Source organism: Dermacentor variabilis, chromosome 2 (assembly GCF_050947875.1).
Source record: "Dermacentor variabilis isolate Ectoservices chromosome 2, ASM5094787v1, whole genome shotgun sequence".
Taxonomy (NCBI): Eukaryota; Metazoa; Arthropoda; class Arachnida; order Ixodida; family Ixodidae; genus Dermacentor; species Dermacentor variabilis.
This window is the reverse complement of record NC_134569.1, coordinates 106,314,072-106,321,040: the sequence shown is the minus strand read 5'-3', so window position 1 is coordinate 106,321,040 and position 6,969 is coordinate 106,314,072. Positions and strand designations below refer to the sequence as shown.

Here is a 6,969-nt window from a genome sequence, read left to right as displayed (position 1 = left end):
TTCTTTACCGGCTACTTTAATATATACGGCGCGCTGTGATTTGCTCTGCAATACTGGTACGGGATCGGATGCTTCCGCTTATCACCTCAACCTATCTTCTGTAACTTTGAAAAAGAGCGCGGTCGTCCTCACATGCGTTCCCTCTATCCAATAGCTGCTTGGTTTCGAGCCCCCGCGGCTCCCTCGGCTCTCTCTACTTCTCTCTCACCGTCTCTCTGCTCAATCATGACACGTGCCTGCAGAATCCATCGGTCACAAAACGAAGGAGGCGTCCAGACACGACTCAGTGCGAGAGAAAATGCCTGCTTACCTCGAGAAAGTTCCGTTTATACGGTTCAGCAATAACAAACGGTTACGTCAGATTTGATCGAATGACTGATTGGAATGCTTGAAGTTGGCTTAGGGAAAACAGCTTGAATTTTAACCGGCAGCTAATGTAGATAGTTGCCGAAGAGTTGAAGCAATAGGCTGGTTGCTGAAAGCCCATAAATGAACTGGACAAACACAGCACGGCAAGATTGATTTCCTTCGCTCAGAAGGTACAGAGAAAGACTGATCTCTCTCTCTCTCTTTCTTTTTTTTTGCTCACATTTTCTCTCACATTTTTTGCCGTCTTTGCTTAATAGCTAACATTTTAGTTACAGCTTAGCACCGTCATCATGTCAAGGATCATCACGTCAAGGGAAAAAAGTACGGACCACAAAGGCCTACGCACACACAAACAAGCACAAGTGCGGACGCGCAGCATGGGAGAAGACACCGTGGCGACTTATCTAAGCTAATATGGTGTAGGCGCGCGCCGCCGTGGCAATGAGCCGTTAGCAGTGGCGTAGCTAGGTCGTCCGGCACCCGGGGCCCATGGGTCTTCTGTCACCCCCCTCCCGGGTGTAGTCGAGGATATCGACAATTTCCGGGTGTCTTCTGACGTATATGACACTCGCCCCCCCCCCCCCCCTCCACTGGCGCCTTGCACCCGGCGCCCACAGCCCCCCGCCCTACTCCACCCCCCCCCCCCCCCCCCGTTGCTACGCCACTGGCCGTTAGTATGACCACACATTCGCATTTACAAAGCTCCGTTTCAGACAGCGGCCCAACCACCTATCAGTCTTGAAATGTTTCCTTTGACACCCCATGGAAGAGTGATAGTGTCACTAGATAGCGATCGCCAATCGGCAAACTCTTCTCATTTAAGCATTGTGTCGTGCACTGTATGCATTCCGCTAACAAGGTTAACAAAATTAGAATTCACCAAAAGTCGACGTGTTTTGATTTCGTTAGTAAAGCTTCACGGCTAACGGTAAAAATGTAACTACTCATTAAAAAAGAAGAAAACGAAAAAAGAAAACGAACAGTAGTGAGGAGCGGATTGTTGCTGGATACAACTCGCTGTTCTGAAGGCGAAATATATGCCGTATGTTGTGCACAGTTCTATGATATATCAGAGCGATGTCCTTGAGACAAGACAATAGGGTTTGCAGAACAATGGCAGAAAAAAGCCAGCGACGTTCGCGGTATGCGATTTGCGTTGTATACGCTTGTTTTGGTAGTTAGTTTTACAGAACCAGAGAGTCTTCAGAAACATGTATGCTTATTTTCTCGTCGACTTCGCAAGGAGTTTTTTGCATCGGCAATGTCCAGCCAACCGATTCAAAACCGAAACTCGTTCAATTTTGCCGCCGTCGTCGGCTCGCGCGTCGCCGGCCTCTCCTTTCGGCCGGCAGATGTCTCTGGGAAACTGCGGCACTCGCGGTGGCTGACGGGATCTCCCGACTTCCTGTGTCTGTGTGTGCATGCATATCGGTTGTCGGCGATCGGTGCGCCCGTCTCGAACCGGTGTTTGGACCTTTTGTGCCGTCTCCCAGGAATTACAAGGTGCAGCCAGTGTTTTGAACAGGTAAGCGCGTGCGAGTGCCCGCCAGTTTGTCGCTCTTATTTTTTTTCCTCCGACGCTTCCGCCGTCGTCAGACCGAGCTTCGGCCGACGCGGGACGACCGAAGCAGCGCAGCTCGGTTTTGAGTCCGTGTCGAGCCATGCAGGAGGTTGAGTGGCGGGGGGAACAACCCGGTGGCACGTCTCCAAATGGGTCTTCCGCCGGGCCCTCCCTGCTCCAATGAAAGGGCTTACCTCGCGAACTCACTGCCATTTATATCGCCGACTCCCGGCCACCACGCAGCGCGGGGCGTTTGCCCGTCTGCCCGCCGTCTGAAAAGACGCGCTTCGCTCGGCCAAGCCGCTGCCGATCGGAAAGTACTGCAGTGCCTCGATCGTCGCTTCTACGCCGTCTTATTTCGGATGCATCAGTTTCTCAACGCCTGTGTTCGCAGCCGCGCCGGAACTAAATACCCATTCTTCCGTGCGGGTTTGTTTCCGCCGAAACCAAGTCGCTGTCTTGTGAAACTGCAGGTGCTGACCGTTTGTTCGTCACCCGATACCTTGACCCTCTGATACAGCAGCTCCCGTTGTTCAAGTGGCGCTGACTCGTTCCTTCGCTGATAATCGCAGCGAGGCGGCGAATCGCTGTGTTCGCTGCATATGTTGCGAAGGGTCTTGTTTCTCGCGTTCCTATTGTAGTTCCTTTAGCAAGCGCTGTTTATGGTACGTGACTATTTCTGGTTTACGATTCGGCCGGCCTTCGGGAACGCGCGTAGGTCATCAGCGCTCGGAAATACGTCGTGCGTGTCGCCGCCGGTACACTTTGGCAACTTTCCGTATGCCCGAGCTTTATTCAGGCTCTGCGACGTTATCTTACAAATGGCCACGTATACACGACAACATTCGTTTAACAGACGTGCGGTGCAAATTAAGCTACGAAAACAACCCGTTTGCGGGCTGTCAACGTAAGAGGTGTCTCTTAAAAGGCCTGCCACATTTAGTCAATTTGCGTGAGATGATTTCGTGGAGGCCGTGATCGGCTGCAGGAGTCACCGCGCCGCGATCTTAGAACCCTACGGAGATGACGTCAGTAGGTGCACGTGAGGACTGAGGTGCGATATGTGAGCGCCGTGGCGACGTGTGCAGTTAGTGAAGAACGAGAGCGTTGTCTGATTTGAAGCTGAAGAGCAAAAATCGTAATAGCGCGGAAGGCAGCGATGTGTGCGGAGCCTCGACTCGCCAGCTGTTCGCTACGAGTGCACTGTGCTCTGCCGGTATTTCGAAAGAACTCGCCACAGTCGCCCAGGCAAGTGCCTCGTTCTCAGAGTGGAAAGTAAGCCGCGCTTCACATTTCCTGAAGACGTCACTGCGCGAAAAACACCCTCACGCTTTATCGTAAGCGCTGGCTTGCGCTGCAGTGGACACCTGTTTTGTTCGACAGCTCCTTAGTGAACACTAGCGAACATTAGAGACACAGGAGGAACACAAGCAGCGGCGTCCGCGTCTATTCGTTCCTTTTGTGAGCGTGTTCCACAAGTTCTGCTGCTACGATTCTCGAAGAATGAACCAGCTAGCTCCGTTAAACACCCTTTTGTCATTAGAGAAACCCTAAATGAGACTGTTACTTATAGTTCGGTAATGCGGTGCCAGTGGCATATGATTACCATTGTTTTGCATAAAGTGTGAGGTCTGTTAGGTACTGACATGGTTTAAGGTATTGAAGTAGCCTAGAAACCTATAGGGTCATATAAACTTATACAATTCTGTATAGTATTCCGCGCTTGAATTAACGCAAGGTGATCACTTTTAATATTGCATAAACAGGCGCATCTAACGTAACAAATGATTCCCGTTAATAAAGCGTTAAGTCGCTGGGACAGACTTCAAACGCGACGTCCCCATTGTGCAGCCATAATCGGCGAGCATTTTCGTATCACTGCACGCATTCGGCTGCTGAAAATCCGCATTTGAATGCAACGCTGTGGAGAGCGCACTATACTGGGTAAAGAGTTGGCAATTTTAATTTTATTTATTATTAGTGTTACTTTTTTTTTTTGCTTCTTTCTGGCTTCTTGTGCCCACTATCCACTGGCAGGAGACACTCGTGGCTGATAAAGGGATTTCAGCGCTGCTACGGTAACTGCTGGAAAAGAACTGATAACGGGGTCATAAAGGGTGTGGGAGGATGCCGGGACAATAGCGCAAGCTATAACGCGCTTTTTCTTTGCGCCTCTGTTGATCCCGCGTATATGACGCAATAGCGCGCGTACGCCATGCAATGGTGGACTTATGGTACCATTACCGTGCTGACGCTGATACCAGTGCTTGGACGCGAAAGGAAAACGTTTTGCAAACTCGTACGATGTGCTGGGACCCGGCTGATAACACTCATCGGCGAGTCGGACTAGCGCTTCTGAGGCGCTTATTTGCCGACCGTGGGCTCTCAGCGATACATCCAGCCTCGGATGGATGAGAACGCTCATCACTCACTCTATGCATATACTGTGAGGGCGTGCGGGGCCATTTAACAAACGCATTCAGCTATACTATACATGTAAACTAAGGTAAACGATTTGAGCGCCGTGCAAATGGCGTGTAAATAATCTTTCACTCTTCCTATACTATACTTCCTGCTATCTATCATCTCTCCCTGACCTTTACAACCATACGCATTCCCCCTATGTATATGATGGTCACCGTTCAGGTGTCAGCAGAGTCAGCTAGACCGTTTGGCGACCGTCCTTCTTTCCTTCTTTTTTCTAATTTTAAAATGAATAAACAACGAATGACTTCTGCATCATCGATGGGCACTCACTGACTTCTTGGGTTACGCGTAGAAAAGAGCACATATGCCTACGATGTGTGCAAGCCTTTGAGGAGCCACGTCTCTCTGGCACCGCGATCACGTTCTTGTCTCCTGCGCACTTTCTTCTTGCTTGCGGAAACGCAGCAGTAGAGAGTTTTAGAATAGGGGCCCCAAACGTTTTGGGGCCCCAAAGAAATAGCGTCGAAGCCACCGCGCATGCGCAAGACGCAAACTCCGTTTGGGTTTTGCGTTGGGAACGCTATTTCACCGATTTAGCGGGAGCCCAAATAGCGGCCCCAAAAGCTTTGCGTCGGCAAACATGGCGGCACCCATCGAAGCGACGGCTCTAACCTAGCACAAAAGTGGGTTCGATTCGCGGTAACGCGTGAAGTTCGCAAGCTAGGAGAAGTGACTGCGGTTATCGCTTTCTCTCAACTAGCGTGTGTTATGAAGATTGACTCATTAGACGCCGCTGATTTTGAATTCGATTGTGGATTTTATGGCTCGTAGGCCTAACACGGCTAAGCTTGGCTGGTGAAGGCTAGTAAAGTTGGTTTGCTCAAAACTAAGCGCAACTAATTGTTTGCTGCTTACAGAGAATAACCTCTAAATTGTACTTAAACGCGAATACACGCAAGTAAAAATTATTATTCCTATCATAAAATGGGATATTTTATTTAATTATTTCTAATAGTCTTTCTTTGACGCCGTAGTGGCGCTGTCAGCGCAAGACGCTATCCGCAAACGTCAAACCCTATTCTAAAACTCTTCACTCCTACGTGCCCCAACGCTAACACCCGCAAAGCTCTTTGGGGCCCCAAAGTATTGGGGCCCCTATTCTAAAACTCCCTAGTGTTCAACTGCGGAGTGGCTGTACGGGGAGCCACGACATCATCAATCGACCGTTGCTTAAGAGGAAGCTTTAGCTCGAGTGCTTCTATCTAAATACACGTAAAATGAGAAATCGTTTTTTATCGGCAACCACTGCACCAAATTTTACGAGGGTTCTTGCATTTAAAGGAAAAACGTAAAATTTAGTGACTCTTTGTTTTGAATTTGTGATTTAGATCGTCAGTATTTTCTAAAATATTGGCAAAAATCGCAAATATTACCAATGAAAAATGATATTACAATTCTGTGAATTGCGTCTAATGGTACATCTAAAGCGCACAAAATTGACATGTTACACGTGAATCTCAAAAAATTTTGTAATATGAAAATGCAGCTTTTGCAGAACCCTTGTACACAACGTAAAAAATTCAGGTAAGATATAAATTGGCATATCGAATTTGTGCGCTTCTAATGATCTAATAGATGCCGTTTGCAGAGCCGCGATACCTGCTCTTGATACAGAGTTATTAATTTGTAAACTTGATGTTTTTATTTTTTTAAACCGCCGTATTTTTGAAAATTCTTGTAACAATATTGAAGCCATAAATCGAAATTCCGCTACCTACAGTCACGAGAATTTAGCTATCTTTCTCAATTACAACAAATTTCGTTAAAATCGGCCCAGTGGCTATCTCAGAAAAGCGTTTCTGCGTTTCACATGTATTTGAATAAGCCGCATCGGAGTTGGACAGACATGAAAGGTCTGTCAAATACGTTGTCGCCGCTGGAAGGACCAGAAATTCATTTTCTGGATTTGCGACAATTCTCCTAACTGAGTTCCGAAAGCCTACTTTGGAATTTCATTCGGACTTCGAGTTCCATAGCGCAGACGTAAAGACCACGAGAAGAAGGACAAGACGACGCACGACGCACGAAGCTCAAGCTACCAACACAGGCTTATTTTTCCAGAGCACAATTTCGTACGCTAGCACAAAGTCACCGCACACGCGCATATAACTGCCTCCCAAGAAAAACGATTTCTTTCCCGGGTAGCTTGACAGATGGGATGCTTATGCGCTCAGGCCCTAATGTCAAAATATTTTCAGCCTCAATGATTTATCGCGCGAGCTGTTCATGCATGAAGCATACAACGGTACGACGGACAAGCGCTCTTTTCGCTCTCTTTTCTTCAAGTATGCAAAACCAACTCGCGCACATCAAGCTTTTGCATACAACAGTGCATGCGCTGAACAGTGGGTTACGTACGCAGGATTTACAACGTGTATAACGAGCCACCCATCACGTGCATTTTCTTGGCATTGCATATTGGTATTCTCTTGGTATTCTCTGCCCGTTATACTTCTTACCACAAGATAGGGGGATCCTAGAGAGAGGATGCCGAAGTTTCGGCATCCCCCAACAGCAGAGCAGTCTCCAGCGGACTGAAAAAAAGAAAGTGC

At 48.2% G+C, this 6,969-nt stretch overlaps 1 protein-coding gene across 9 annotated transcripts in view; it reads left to right on the top strand.

Annotated features, from left to right (window-relative positions):
- The first annotated feature begins 1,738 nt into the window (after window positions 1-1,738).
- The window catches only part of EndoA (SH3 domain containing GRB2 like, endophilin-A), a 112,334-nt gene continuing 107,103 nt past the window's right edge, over window positions 1,739-6,969 (top strand). For all 9 annotated transcript variants that reach the window (XM_075681609.1, XM_075681617.1, XM_075681616.1 and 6 more), the window contains exon 1: window positions 1,739-1,894. The gene's annotated coding sequence lies outside the window, so the exon portion shown is untranslated. The remainder of the gene's footprint in view (window positions 1,895-6,969) is intronic.